General features: G+C 38.0%; 1 pseudogene; it reads left to right on the top strand.

Annotated features, from left to right (window-relative positions):
- The first annotated feature begins 5,238 nt into the window (after positions 1-5,238).
- On the top strand, positions 5,239-5,363 carry LOC132532926 (small nucleolar RNA SNORA48; annotated as a pseudogene).
- The last annotated feature ends 11,156 nt before the right edge of the window (positions 5,364-16,519 follow it).

Below are 16,519 nucleotides of genomic sequence, written 5' to 3' on the forward strand. Positions count from 1 at the left end.
TAATCTTTGATAAAGTGGCCAAAAATATTAAATGGGAGAAGGAGGTTCTTTTCAATAAATGGTGTTGGGAAAACTGGGTTGAAACATGCAGAAGAATGAAACTGAAGCACTATATTTCACCAGAAACAAAAATGAACTCCAAGTGGATAAAGGACCTGGATATTAGACCAGAAACTATCAAATACTTAGAGGAAAACATTGGTGGAATGTTTTCATTCCACCATCAAAACAAGGACTGCAAACATCAAAGCAAGGACTGCAAAAGCTGAATAAGGGCAAGAGACTGGCATACTTTAATGAAAACTCTTTAGTCACTATCAGGCCACCCCATCAGCTGGGGCCCTAGTCAGGAAGTCCTGAGATTCCCAAACAGACGTGATAGACTTAGACATGGAATAAATCCCTCTCTCGTTGTTACTGGTCATCTCTATCAGGAACAACAAAATAGACCTCATTTGGGCCCCCATAGGACCTTACCCTCAACTTAGATCAATAATGGTAGAGAATGTTCCATCCTCTAAAGGTATGCTGAACAAAATACTCTATGCTACACCTGAGGAAGATGGGTCCTGATATTGGGACAGCTTGGAACATTCCTACTAATGGCCACAGAATGTGAGCTCGGATATACAGGGTTGCAGAGGTCTCATAGGCTCCTAAACTGAGTATGGGCCCCAGAGCACATCAAATTAATGGAGTTTACATTCAACAATATTTATACCCCCTTCCCATATTAGGGAGCTACTCTCTTCTCTAATCCTGCTTTCTGGTCCTTTTTCCAACCATGACATCATCTCTCCAGACAATAACTTGTATCCACCTGCATATCAGATTTTAGGCTCAGGGAAAAAAAAAAACAAAAAACTAGTATAGCCCCAGGCCCTTTGGAATTTAACTAAAATATGTCTACTAGCTATCTACAGAACAGAGACCCCCCCTTACCCCCAAATCTTCATCTGCACTACTCCAGCCTTTAAATTCATTATCAGTCAACAACTTGTCTGGCTTTATATGTTAACTCTTTTTTCGCCAGCCAGGTTCCAGATGCTAGCATGATGCCAAACAGACTTCCCTGGATAGACAAATTTACCAATGTGTTCTGGAGCTCTTATTCCCCACGACCCTGGCCCACTAAGGAAAGAGAGAGGCAGACTGGGAGTATGGATCCACCAGTCAACACCCATGTTCAGTGGGGAAGCAATTACAGAAGCCACACCTTCCATCTTCTGCATCCCACAATGATCTTTGGTCCATCCTCCTAAAGGGTTAAAGAATAGGAAAGCTATCAGGAGAGGGGTCGGATAAGGAGTTGTGGTGGTAGGAATTGTGTGGAGTTGTACCACTCTTATCCTATGGTTTTGTCAATGTTTCCTTTTTATAAATGAATAAATAAATAAACAATGTAGCATCTATATGGTGAAATGAACATCACTTGTAATCAGCAATTTCTATTTGCCCTAATCACGGGTCATCTTGACCTTGTCAGATCTGTTTACCTTGGTGTTACTCAGACATTAATAAACTGTAGTTTACCAAGAAAAAAAAATAGGGAAAGGCCAGGCAGTGGCCCACCTAGTGGAGTGCACACATTACAATGTGCAAAGACACAGGTTTAAGATTCTGGACCCCCCACCTGCAGGGAGGAAGCTTTATGAGTGGTAAAGCAGGGCTACAGTTGTCTCTCTGTCTCTTTCCCTGTCCTCTCCCCTTCACATCTCAATTACACTCTGTCTCTATCCAATAATGTAATAAATAAAATTTAAAATAAAAAAATAAAAGAATATGGAAACTTCTAGTGGAGCGGATGCAATACTGAACTCTGGTGGAGGGAAATGTACCCCTCTTATCCTACAATCTTGTTAATCATTATTAAATCACTAATAAAAAAAGAACTTTAAAATAAACTACTGCAGAATATATACCTGAAAGCAGAAGTACACTAGAGTTTGCAGTGAGTACCTCCTTAACACTTCCTCTCCACTATTCCAAGCTTTGGGCCCATTATTGCTCAACAATTTGTTTGGCTTTGTATGTTAACTCTCTTTTCAATCACCAGGTTCCAGATGCCATCAGGATGCTAGCCAGGCTTCCCTGGATTGAAGACCCCACCAATGTGTCCTGGAGCTCAGCTTCCCCAGAGACACACCCTACTAGGGAAAGAGAGAGGCAGACTGGGAGTATGGACCAACCAGTCAATACCCATGTTCAGCGGGGAAGCAATTACAGAAGCCAGACCTTCTACCTTCTGCAACCCACAATGACCCTGGGTCTATGCTCCCAGAGGGATAGAGAATGGGAAAGCTATCAGTGGAGGGGGTGGGATATGGAGATTGGGTGGTGGGAATTGTGTGGAGTTGTACCCCTCCTACCCTGTGGTTTTGTTAATTAATCCTTTCTTAAATTAAAAAAAAAAATTCAGTTGAAAACTCTAAGGATGGTCTTGTGCAGTTTGTCTTTAATGTAATAAGATATTTTATTTTTTATTTAAGTTTTATTTATTTATTCATGAGAAATGATAGGAGAAAGAGAGAAGGAACCAGACATCACTCTGGTACATGTGCTAGCCAGGGATTGAACATGCTTGAGAGTCCAAAGCCTTATCCACTGTGCCGCCTCCTGGACCACACAGCAACAAGATGTTTTCTATTGCTGCTTTTAAATCCTCTGTAATCTTGGCCACTTTAATCATCACCTATCTTTACATAGATTTTCTTGGGTTGCTCTTAGTATTTATTCTTTGGGTTTCCTGTTTCTGGCTATCTATTCTTTTTCTAGATTTTGAAGATTTTACCATTATTTCTTCAACTATTTTTTTTCTGGAACTTTTTATTGTCTGGGTACCTCAATAATGGAGATAGTGTACCTCTTTAAGTTTCATGAGAAGACTACTATTATTTTAAATAATTTGATGGTTTGAATTTTCTAGGTCAGTAGCCAAATTATTTATCTTTAAAAACGTTTTTCTCTTTTATATTCACACTTTTTGTATATTTTATTTTTCTATAAATCTATTTTATTCCCTAGTATAGTGAGTGTAAATACTAAAAGTAGTTTTAAGTGCGTTTCACTTGTCAACTTGAATTATTTTTCTTTTTGTTTGTTGTATCTACTATATAAATATGTCTTGGTTTTAGGAGTGGAAAGAAATTCTAAGCATGTGGACTTCACATTCAATTTATATCATATGCATTCAAACAATACTGAAACAAATACAACTTGAATCAAAATATAAGCTTCAAAAATTCAGAGGTCTTTTTAATGTAAAAACATCTGTACATTAGATATAGTCAAGAATATGGCATATACAGAATTACTTAGATTTACACAAATTCAGAGGAGTTAGATAGAGTCAGAAAGTGTTTGAATTCCTAAGGGTTTGGATCACAACTTTGATAATTTGCTGTGTTTTTATTTTTTTAATATTAGTAAAACTAATATAGTTAAGAGTGCTGTATACTTTTCTCAATGGTAAGAAACCAATACAGAAAAAAATGTTTAAAAAAAAGAACAACATCTGTTCAATAAATACTATGTGAAACACACTCACACACACACACACACACACACACACACACACACACACACACATTTTAGGAAGTAAACATGGATGAATCTAAGCAAAATGACAGTTATAAGACAGATATACTGATTTAGGCCTGTGGGAATGAAGAAATCTAGATTGTGAAGATAAATGTGGAAGTACAGTTAAAATATTGGAGACTTTGGCACCTGAGGTATTTCATCATGTGGTAGGGTCTGGATTCAACTTTGGTAACATAATGGGAGCACCATGGATGACACGAGGGAGCTCCATAAATGGAGATGTGGTGTTGTGGAGGGAGGGTTTTTTTTTTTTTTTTTTTTTGTTAATCCCAATTCTCTCTCTCTTAACTATATATATATATATATATATATATATATATATATATATATATATATATGAACTCTTATTGCAACTGATATAAAATGGGTGAGTAGTAAGGAATATAGGGAACATAATTCCACTTCTTTGAAAACATTGAGCTGAATTTACTTTTTCTATTATTAATTGATACTATATAGAGTTTTCCGGATTTACTATTTTGATTGCTTGATTCTCTTTAATTCATCCCCTTTGTTTAAGAAAAGGATGCAGATAAGTAACAAGGGACAGTTTCATAAACATAAATAAATCCATTTTATTCACATCCAGATATATACAAGTAAAAATGCCTCCAGTTGTCTGTGCCAAAAACTAATAATGGGTTAAAGAATAGATCACATCAGTAGGCATTAGTAAAACTTTTATTTTTTTCAATTTTGTGTTAGATCAATATAGTTTAGTAGAACTGAAATCAATTTAACTTTTAATGATAAATATTCATATTTTTAAGTATTTCTATACACCTGAATATGAACACACACATACACACGTGTGTGTTTTGTGAAATAAAGATAATAATAAGTGTTGGTGTGGCTCTGAGGAAAGGGAAGCCCTTTGTATTGTTGGTGAGAAAGTGAATTGGAGGGGCTGGATGGTGGCATGCCTGGTTAAGTGTATTATCATGCACAAGGACCCAAGTTCCCACCTGCAGGGGAACACTTCATAAGCAGTGAAGGACTACAGGTATCTCTCTATCTCCTCTATTTCCTCCTCCCTTTCAATTTCTCTCTATTCTATCAAATAAAATAAATTAAGTTAAAAAATTAAAAAAGGTAAAGAAAAGTAAACTGGAACAGTCATTACAGACAACAGTATAGAATTTCCTCAAAAAAAGTAATACATAGAATTACCCTATAACCTAGCAATTCTGTTTCTATGTGTATAATCAAAGGAAAGAAAATCAATAATTCAAATAGACATCTTCAACTTATTCACTGCTGCACTAGTTATAGTTATATATACAGACTGATTCATGCGTAAAGAAAAGTGGTTTATATGTAGTGTATCTAATGAAATATTCTTAAGCCATGAACCATGGAAACTTTGCCATGGCAAGAACATAAGTATAGTATATTCACAACATTATGTTGAATGAGATATTCAGAAAAAGAAAGCTAAAGTAGTGCAGTGCAGAGTTTTTATGTGAAAGTAAAGCAAAATGTAGACTCACAGAGGCAAAAGATAGGTAGTTAATAACCAGGGGAGCTGGAATGGGAAAACAATAGTGGACACTTGAAATATACAAATTTCTAATCCTAAATTAATGAGATTATACATACATATGATTATGTTGTTTAGCTGTGAAACTATACAGTTGTCATTTGCTTGAGTATGGTGGCATCTGGGTGGAATTACCTATCTCGTATCTGCCAGTAGCAGAGCAAAATCCTTTTATATTCCAGATTGACTTTTGTTCTGTGTGCATGTCTGGTAGACACCCTGAGTTTGCAAATCAACAAAGTAAGATTCCCCAATTTTCTTTTTTTTTTAAACGTTTTTTAATTTTTTAAACTTTATTTATTTATTCATTCATTTTTTTCCCTTTTGTTGTCCTTGTTTATTGCTGTTGTTGATATTATTATTGTTGTTATTGCTGTTGTTGTTATTGGATAGGACAGAAAAATGGAAAGAGGAGGGAAAGAAAGAGTGGGGGAGAGAAAGATACACACCTGCAGAACTGCTTCACCGCCTGTGAAGGGACTCCCCTGCAGGAGGGGAGTGGGGGACTCCATCCGAGACCCTAATGCTGATCCTTGTGCTTCGTGCCATGTGTGCTTAACCCGCTGTGCCACAGCTTGGCTCCCAGATGCCCCAATTTTCATAGTTTAATATTAAAGTAATAAATCCTATGTATAAAATATTACAAATGCAAAATACATTATGGAATTATTGAAAAATTCAGAATTTAAAATCATCAGAAAACTGGTTATATTATTATAAAGGGCATCTTTCATTTTCAAATTCCCAAATGGTTTGAATATGTTTCATTGTTTTTATAATACCAAGTAGACTTTTTTAAAAAAACTTTACTTATTGGATAGAGATAGCCAGAAATCAAGAGTGAAGGGGGTGATAGAGAAGAAGAGAGATAGAGAGAAACCTGCAGCACTGCTTCACCACTTGCAAAGCTTTCCCCCTCAGGTGGGGACCAGGGGCTCCAACCTGGGTCCTTGCACATTGTAATATGTACTCTCAACAGGGTGTGCCACCACCTGGCACCACCAAGTTGACTTTTTATAAGATTTTCTTTTTTTTTGAAATTTTATTTGCTTTTTTCAATTTTATCTGGCTAGAGATGAAATAAATCAAGAGGGGGGTGGGGAGTAGAGAAGCTATTAGAGAGAGAAAGAAAGAGAGAGAAAGAGGGAGAAGGGGGGCTTACAGCCCTGCTTCACCAGTTGTGAAGCTTCCCCTTGAAGGTGGGGACCCAGGAATTGAAGCCAGGCCTTTGTGCACTGTAATGTGTGCACTCAAGCAGGTGTGCCACCACCTGTCCCCTTGATAAGCTCTTTCAATAAAGAGAGTTGTTGGGATCAGTATTGCTACATACATATCTTTTTACTTTGGATATTTAAACCCTTTTCTATGAATTCTCTTTTAGCAGTGATAAAAAGCATTCATTTCTTATTACTCTCTGCAAAGGTATTTAAAATGTCCTGATGTAATGTTGGCAAGAGACCATTAGGGTACTGATAATGATGGAAGAGTGACTTTGATTTTGAAATTCTGTTACTTAAGATTTTGTTGCACTCCCTGAACATACAGAATGCTGAAGCATGTTAGTACAATAATTAGAAACATTTCTTTGCAGGCATTTTATCTGTTCACATTTCAAACAGACAAGGGAATTGGAGTTTGAATGCACTGTGCTAGTTCTTTTGATTATTCAGAGAACTAAATTTTAAAGCAACTTTTATAAGACACAATGAAACATTTCTTTATTTGATTTCAATTGCCTTTTATTTTCATTTGGTAATGAATGTTCATGCTTTTAATGTGAACTTGAAATATAATACTTGAATGCATAGTTTAAATCTTATGTGAACGAATAAGAATTACTATCTGATATAAAGTCACATATAAAAATAAATCAGTGGCTATTTCAATCAAGATAATTACCTTTTTACAATAAAATGAATTTCTATTTTATTAATCAATTTCATAAAATCATTTGAGGTTTTTATTAACATCTGTTATAGACAGAATTATGCTCCCTCCAAATGCATATATGAAGTATTATTAATCCTTACCACCCAAGAATATAACCATATATGGAGAAAGGATTTTAGAAGATGTGATTAAATTAAATTGATGCGGGGGGGGGGGGGGTTCCCGGAAGATGGCGGACTGAGAAGCTGCTAGTGGCTTGAGCTCTGACCACATCTTCTGGAAATGGTAGGATTTTCTGCTTTAGTAGGCCAGTCAATAAGGGGTCCTAGCGGTAACACCAAGGAGGTGACTATAACTTAATTTGGATTAAGAAATAGAGTAGATAAAAAGGGGAAAAATTCTCTCCTTTTAATTATTAAGCACACCTCCTCCCCCTCCACCTCCCCATAACCAGTCCCTGGGGACCAGCTCCTAGCAGGCTCCCCTGCTGAGCTTCTTTCTTTACCAAATTCCAGTCCCACCAGGGAGTATCACTCATTCTAAATCTATACCCTTCTGAAACCTCTGGCCTTTTTTCTTTCTAAGTAGCCAACCCCCCCAACCTCACCCTGCATAGCTAATTAAATAATTAAAAATAAATAAATAAATAAATAAATAAATAACTCATACCTTTCACTGCTCTTTTATGACTGTTTTTTTCTTATCTTTTTCTTTTTTCTCTCACTCTCTCTCTTTTTTTCTTTTTCTCATTCTTGTCATCCTTTCTTTTTTAATCCTACAGCTTCCAAAGCCACAGGCCCCAGCCCCCACACCACCAAACAGTGTGCTTTTTTGAATTCACTGATACACATTTGGGAATTATTTTGGGGATGAATTCTGACTCAATGTGGATTCTTACTGCGAGTATCTCTGCTCAACTTCCCTTCCTCCTTTAGCCACCCCTAGAATATACAGTGGATAGTAGATTTGCATAACTGTCTATTTCAGCTATCCTTGTCTAGTCCTGAGGCATTTTTTTTCTTTTTTTTTCTCATTCTTAACAATCAGCTGACTCTGATCACAACATTTGAGGTTATCTGGGACAGTGATTTTTTTTACCCTGCTCTATTTTATTATTAATATTATATAAAGGCATATATCCCCCCCCCCCCTTTAGGTTGATCAGAATTAACTCTTAGGGTATCTTTCATTGCTAGGGTAGTGGGCATCTTATCTATTGTGGGAGGACCTTGTCTCGTTACTCCTACCTCCTTTACAGACTCTCCCCTCCCTCCTCCTCCTAGCTAATTAAAAAAAAATAGATTAAATTAAATTAAAAATAAAGTAATAAAAAAACCATTTCCTTTCACTGCTCTTTAATTACAGCTCTTTTTCTTATCTTTTACCTTTTCTCTCTCTTGTCTTTTTTTTTTCTTTTGTCATACACTTCTTCCTTCCTTCTTCTTTGCATCTCTGAATTTGTGAATTATTTTGGGGAATAAATCTGACCCAGAGTGGGCTCTCTATGTGTGTATCTCTGCTCTACTTTCCTTTCCCCATCTTGTGACCCCGAGAATATACAGTGGATAGTAGATTAGCATAACTGTCTATTCTTGCTATCCCTTCTTTCTTTTCTCTTTCTTCGTCACTGGGATTTGGTTACTATTTTTTCACGAACTGGAGAAATTGTTTGACTAACTGGTAGTGATTAAACTGCTTCAATACTTGCTTCAGTTGCTACTGTAATTTCTGAGGTTGGTGAGAGCAATTGTCATAAAGGTATTTAGTACAGTGTTGCTTGTACTCAAGGCACAACAACTGGGGAACAACAGAGCATAAAAAGAAACATATAAATAAAAAAAAGGGTAGATCAAAAAAAAAAAAAAACTGCTACTCCAATGAATGAAGACAAGTGCCCAGAAGAAACTACAAATCAGCCAGAAGTAACCATAGATAAGAAAAGTATGCAAGCTTCCAGTAGTTTTCTGCTGGAATCTCTAGGTTTTTCTATGTATACTATCATATCATCTGCAAATAGTGATAGCTTGACTTCTTCCCTTCCAATCTGTATTCCTTTGATTTCTTTCTCTTGCCTGATTGCTATGGCAAGAACTTCCAATACTATGTTGAAGAGTAAAGGTGACAGTGGACAGCCCTGTCTAGTCCTCGATCTGAGGGGTAATGCTTTCAGCTTCTGTCCACTGAGTATGACGTTGGCTGTAGGTTTGCTATATATAGACTCCACTATCTTGAGGAATTTCCCATATATTCCCAGTTTTTGTAGAGTTTTGAGCATGAATGGGTGTTGGATTTTGTCAAAGGCTTTCTCTATTTTGCATCTATTTTGATAATCATGTGGTTTTTGGCTTTGCTTTTATTGATGTGGTGAATGACATTGATTGACTTATGGATGTTGAACCAGCCTTGCATTCCTGGGATGAATCCCACTTGGTCGTGATGAACAATCTTTTTGATATGTGGCTGTATCCGGTTGGCCAAGATCTTGTTTAATATTTTGGCATCTATGTTCATCAGAGATATTGGTCTGTAGTTTTTCTTTTTTTGTTCTGTCCCTATCAGCTTTTGGTATCAGGGTGATGCTGGCTTCATAGAAGGTGGAAGTGAGTATTCCTGTTTATTCAATCTTATGGAAAAGCTTAAGAAGTATGGGTACTAACTGTTTCCTGAAAGGTTTGTAGAATTCGTTTGTGAAGCCATCTGGTCCAGGACTTTTGTTGTTGGGGAGTTTCTTAATAACAGTTTCAATTACTTTGTCTGTGATTGGTGCATTTAGATTTTGTAGTTCTTCTTGGTTCAGTTTTGGAAGGGCATATGCTTCTAGGAATTATTCCATTTCTTCTAGATTCTCTAGCTTGGTGGCGTGGAGTTTTTTATAGAAGTTTCACAGATATTCTCTGGATTTCTGTGGTAAAACACTTTCCCACCTATACCTCAAGGGCATCTTTGATGAAATAAACCCAACCGCAAGAAAGACTAAAGCAGAAACAAACCAATGGCAATACATCAAATAGAAAAGTTTCTGCACATCCAAAGAAACTATTAAACAAAGAGACCCATCATAGAATGGAAGAAGATCTTCACATGCTATACATCAGACAAGAAAATAATCACCAAAATATATAAAGAGCTCCGCAAACTTAGTACCAAAAGAGCAAATTACCCCATCCAAAAATGGGCTGAGGATAAGAACAAAACATTCACCTCAGAGGAGATCCAAAAGGCTAACAAACATATGAAAAACTGCTCTAGGTCACTGATTGTCAGAGAAATGCAAATTAATACAACACTAAGATACCACCTCATTCCTGTAAGAATGACATACATCAAAAAGGACAGCAGCAACAAATGCTGGAGAGGTTGTGGGGACAGAGGAACCCTTTTGCATTGCTGGAGGGAATGTAAATTGGTCCAGCCTCTGTGGAGAGCAGTCTGGAAAACTCTCAGAAGGCTAGACATGGACCTCCCATATTATCTAGTAATTCATTTCCTAGGGTTATACCCCAAGGACTGCATAACACCCAACCAAAAAGAGGTGTGTACTCGTATGTTGATAGCAGGTCAATTCATAATAACTAAAACCTGGAAGCAACCCAAGTGCCCAACAACAGATGAGTGGCTGAGAAAGCTGTGGTATATATATACACAATGGAATACTATGCAGCTACCAAGAACAATGAACCCACCTTCTATGACCCATCTTGGACAGAGCTAGAAGGAATTATGTTAAGTGAGCTATCCAGAAAGATAAAGATGAGTATGGGATGATCTGACTCATCAACAGAAGTTGAGGAAGAAGATCTGAAAGGGAAACTAAAAGAAGGACCTGACCAAATTGTAAGTAGGGCACCAAAGTAAAAGCCCTGTGTTGAGGGGTAGACATGCAGCTTCCTATGCCAGTGGGGAGTGGGAGTGGGTGGGAGGTATGGGTCACAGTATTTTCGTGGTGGGAATGGTGTTTATGTACACTACTAGAAAAATGTAGACATATAAATCACTAGTTAATTAATATGAGAGGGGGAAAATCAATTGTATGTCTCAAATATTTCAAAACACAAACTGAATCTTTTTAATATATAGGCTGTGTATTTGGTATGCGGACTCTCTCAAAAGCCTAGACCAAGTAGATCAGAAGCATCCAGTAGCACAGCTATATACAAGATACTGGGTACTGTACAGCAAACCATATAAAAGGACTTTTCAAAGTTAACCCAATTACCAAATAATGTGATGATAACATTAACTATCGATTGTCTTTTTGAACCCTAAGACAGCAGGAACCACACATCTCCACCATAGAGCACCTATTTCCCCCATCCTTGAACCCTTAGATAGGGCCCACTTTCCAGTATGCCTCTCCCAATTCATATCAAATAATATTGCATCTGCCGATCACAACCTAACCAACACAACAATTGTCACCTCAACATGCTTCACTTCAGACTGTGTCCAGAGAATTCACTTATGGAATGACAACCCTTCAGCTTCATTACTCAGGTGAGACCTTTCCTTTCATAGTATACTCTAATTCCAACTCAGGTGGTTCACTTTCTAACAAAGTCCAAAACCTAGATATACACCAGTTTCTGTGAGAGAGAGCATATGTGCACACGTATGCATAAACTACTGCAAAATATATACCTGAAAGCAGAAGTACACTAGAGTTTGCAGTGAGTATGCCTCTCATACCTCATCTCCACTATTTCAAGTTTTGGATCCGTGATTGCTCAATTTGTTTGGCTTCCTATGTTAACTCTCTTTTCAGTCACCAGGTTCCAGATGCCATCAGGATTCTGGCAAGGCTTTCCTGGATTGAAGACCCCACCAATGAGTCCTGGAGCTCACCTTCCCCAGAGACACACCCTACTAGGAAAAGAGAGAGGAAGCCTGGGGGTATGGACAGACCAGTCAACGCCCATGTTCAGTGGGGAAGCAATTACAGAAGCCAGACCTTCTACCTTCTCCAACCCACAATGACCCTGGGTCCATGCTCCGAGAGGGATAGAGAATGGGAATGCTATCAGGGGAGGGGGTGGGATATGGTGATTGGGTTGTGGGAAATGTGTGGTGTTGTACTCCTCCTATCCTATGGTTTTGTTAATTAATCCTTTCATAAATAAAAAAGAAAAGAAAAGTATGCAAGCGATAATAAACTTATTAATCACAGAAATGAAAACAACATTGGAGGAAAGGAATGGCAGTATTAGCGAAACAACAGTTGAGACCCCCAAGGAAAATACTGATTATCTTGAGGCAATTAGAGAACTGAAAGCTGAAATAGCTGTAATGAAGAAAGAAGCTGAGGCAAGGGAAAACAGACTAACAGAAGCAAAAAACAGAATTAGTCAGAGGATGAGGTAGAGAAAACTAAGAAAGAGGTGAAAGAGCTCAAAAAGAGATTGAGAAACACTGAAACCAACAACAGAGACATATGGAATGATCTCCAAAGAAGTAACATTCGCATACTTCTTAAGCTTTTCCATAAGATTGAAGAAACAGGAATACTGCCTTCCAACTTCTATGAAACCAACATCACCCTGATACCAAAAGCTGATAGGGACAGAACAAAAAAAGAAAACTACAGACCAATATCTCTGATGAACATAGATGCCAAAATATTAAACAAGATCTCGGCCAACCGGATACAGCAACATATCAAAAAGATTGTTCATCACGACCAAGTGGGATTCATCCCAGGAATGCAAGGCTGGTTCAACATCCGTAAGTCAATCAATGTCATTCACCACATCAATAAAAGCAAAGCCAAAAACCACATGATTATCTCAATAGATGCAGAGAAATCCTTTGACAAAATCCAACACCCATTCATGCTCAAAACTCTACAAAAACTGGGAATATATGGGAAATTCCTCAAGGTAGTGGAGTCTATATATAGCAAACCTACAGCCAACATCATACTCAGTGGACAGAAGCTGAAAGCATTACCCCTCAGATCGAGGACTAGACAGGGCTGTCCACTGTCACCTTTACTCTTCAACATAGTATTGGAAGTTCTTGCCATAGCAATCAGGCAAGAGAAAGAAATCAAAGGAATACAGATTGGAAGGGAAGAAGTCAAGCTATCACTATTTGCAGATGATATGATAGTAGACATAGAAAAACCTAAAGAATCTGCAGAAAACTACTGGAAGTTATTAGGCAATATAGCAAGGTATCAGGCTACAAAATCAATGTACAAAAATCAGTGGCACTTCTATGCAAACACTAAATCTGAAGAAGAAGACATCCAGAAATCACTCCCATTACTGTTTCAGCAAAATTAATCAAATACCTAGGAATAAAGTTGACCGAAGAAGTGAAAGACTTGTATACTGAAAACTATGAGTCGCTACTCAAGGAAATAGAAACTGATACCCCAAAATGGAAAGATATCCCATGCTCTTGGATTGGAAGAATAAATGTCATCAAAATGAATATTCTCCTGAGAGCTATATACAAATTTAATGCAATACCCTTCAAAGTTCCACCTAGCTTCTTTCAGAGCATAGAACCAACACTACATTCATTTATCTGGAACCTGAGGATACCTAGACTTGCCAAAACCATCTTAAGGAAAAGAAACAGAAATGGAGGCATCACCCTCCCAGACCTTAAACTATATTATAAAGTCATCATCATCAAAACAGCATGGTACTGGAACAAACATAGGCACACAGATCAGTGGAACAGAAATGAAAGCTCAGAAATAAATCCCCACACCTATGGACATCTAATTTTTGATAAGGGGGCCCAAAGGATTAAATGGAAAAAGGAGGCTCTCTTCAATAAATGGTGCTGGGAAAAAACTGGTTTGTAACATGCAGAAGAATGAAATTGAACCACTTTATCTCACCAGAAACAAAAATCAACTCCAAATGGATCAAAGACCTAGATGTCAGACCAGAAACAATCAAATACTTAGAGGAAAACATTGGTAAAACAGTTTACCACCTACACCTCAAGGACATCTTTGATGAATTAAACCCAATTGCAAGGAAGACTAAAGCAGAAACAAACCAATGGGACTACATCAAATTGAAAATCTTCTGCACATCCAAAGAAACTATTAAACAAACAGAGAGACCCCTCACAGAATGGGAAAAGATCTTCACATGCCAGACATCAGACAAGAAACTAATCACCAAAATATATAAAGAGCTCAGCAAAGTTAGCACCAAAAAAGCAAATGACCCCATCCAAAAATGGGCAGAGGATATGAACAAAACATTCACCTCAGAGGAGATCCAAAAGACTAACAAACATATGAAAAACTGCTCTAGGTCACTGATTGTCAGAGAAATGTAAATTAAGACAACACTAAGATACCACCTCACTCCTGTAAGAATGGCATACATCAAAAAGGACAGCAGCAACAAATGCTGGAGAGGTTGTGGGGACAGAGGAACCCTTTTGAATTGCTGGTGGGAATGTAAATTGGTCCAGCCTCTGTAGAGAGCAGTCTGGAAAACTCTCAGAAGGCTAGACATGGACCTTCCATACGATCCAGTAATTCATCTCCTGGGGTTATACCCCAAGGACTGCATAACACCCAACCAAAAAGAGATGTGTACTCCTATGTTCATAGCAGGTCAATTCATAATAGCTAAAAAATGGAAGCAACCCAGGTGCCCAACAACAGATGAGTGGCTGAGAAAGCTGTGGTATATATACACGATGGAATACTATGCAGCTACCAAGAACAATGAGCCCACCTTCTCTGACCCATCTTGGACAGAGCTAGAAGGAATTATGTTAAGTGAGCTAAGTCAGAAAGATAAAGAAGAGTATGGGATGATCCCACACATCAACAGAAGTTGACTAAGAAGATCTGAAAGGAAAACTAAAAGAAGGACCTGACCAAATTGTAAGTAGGGCACCAAAGTAAAAGCCCTGTGGTGAGTGGTAGACATGCAGCTCCTGTGCCAGTGGGTGTTGGGAGTGGTTGGGAGGTATGGGTCACAGTCTTTTGGTGGTGGGAATGGTGTTTATGTACACTCTTAGTAAAATTTAGTCATATAAATCACTAGTTAATACGAGAGTGGGAAAATTAATTGTATGTCTCGAAGTTTTTCAAAACACAAACTGAATCTTTTGTATATATAGGCTGTTTAATTGATATGCAGACACTCTCAAAAGCCTAGACCAAGTAGATCAGAAGCAACCAATAGCACAACTATATACAAGATACTGGGTACTATACAGCAAACCATAACAAAAGGACTTTTCAAAGTTAACCCAATTACCAAATAATTTGATGATAATATTAACTATCGATTGTCTTTTTGAACCCTAAGACAGCAGGAACCTCACATTTCTACTATAGAGCCTCTACTTCCCCCAGTCCTGGAACCCTTGGATAGGGCCCACTTTCCCGTATGCCTCTCCCAATCCATATCAAATAATATTGCATCTGCCGATCACAACCTAACTAACACAATGATTGCCACCTCAACATGCTTCACCTCAGACTCTGTCCAGAGACTTCACGTGTGGAATGACAACCCTTCAGCTTCATTACTCGGGTGAGACCTTTCCTTTCATAGTATACTCTAATTCCATCTCAGGTGGTTCACTTTCTAACAAAGTCCCAAAACCTAGATATACACCAGTTTCTGTGAGCGAGAGGATATGTTCACATGTATCCATAAACTACTGCAAAATATATACCTGAAAGCAGAAGTACACTAGAGTTTGCAGTGAGTACCCCCCTAACACTTCCTCTCCACTATTCTAAGCTTTGGATCCATGATTGCTCAACAATTTGTTTGTCTTTGTATGTTAATTCTCTTTTCAGTCAGCAGGTTCCAGATGTCATCAGGATGACGGCCAGTCTTCCCTGGACTGAAGACTCCACCAATGTGTCTTGGAGCTCCACTTCCCCAGAGACCCATCCTTCTGGGGAAGGAGAGAGGCAGCCTGGGAGTATCGACTGACCAGTGAATGCCATGTTCAGCGGGGAAGCAATTACACAAGCCAGACCTTCTTCCTTCTGCAACCCACAATGACCCTGGGTCCATGCTCCCAGAGGGATAGAGAATGGGAAAGCTATCAGGGGAGTGGGTGGCATATGGAGATTTGGTTATTGGAATTATGTGGAGTTGTACCCCTCCTACTCTATAGTTTTGTTAATTAATCCTTTCTTAAATAAAAAAAATAAAATTGATGCAATTAAGGTAAGCTCAATTCCAATACGACTGGCATCCTAAAAGGAGATAAGGGCATAGGCACACAATGAAACATGACTATGTGTGAATAAGGAGAAAACGCCATCTCCAAGCTAGGAAATGTCACCTGAAATTACCGCTGATGATCATCTGACCATTTACTTCAAGCATCCAGATTCATGTTAAATAGGCTTTTATTATTACATGACACAGAGTCTGTGATCTTTGCTTTGGTAGAAAGGTACACCATTCACCAGATTACTCCTGACACGACTAAAGTATTAGGAAACTATTTATTTTGTTGCTATATTGGGATGTTACTCAT

Source organism: Erinaceus europaeus, chromosome 14 (assembly GCF_950295315.1).
Source record: "Erinaceus europaeus chromosome 14, mEriEur2.1, whole genome shotgun sequence".
Classification (NCBI taxonomy): domain Eukaryota; kingdom Metazoa; phylum Chordata; class Mammalia; order Eulipotyphla; family Erinaceidae; genus Erinaceus; species Erinaceus europaeus.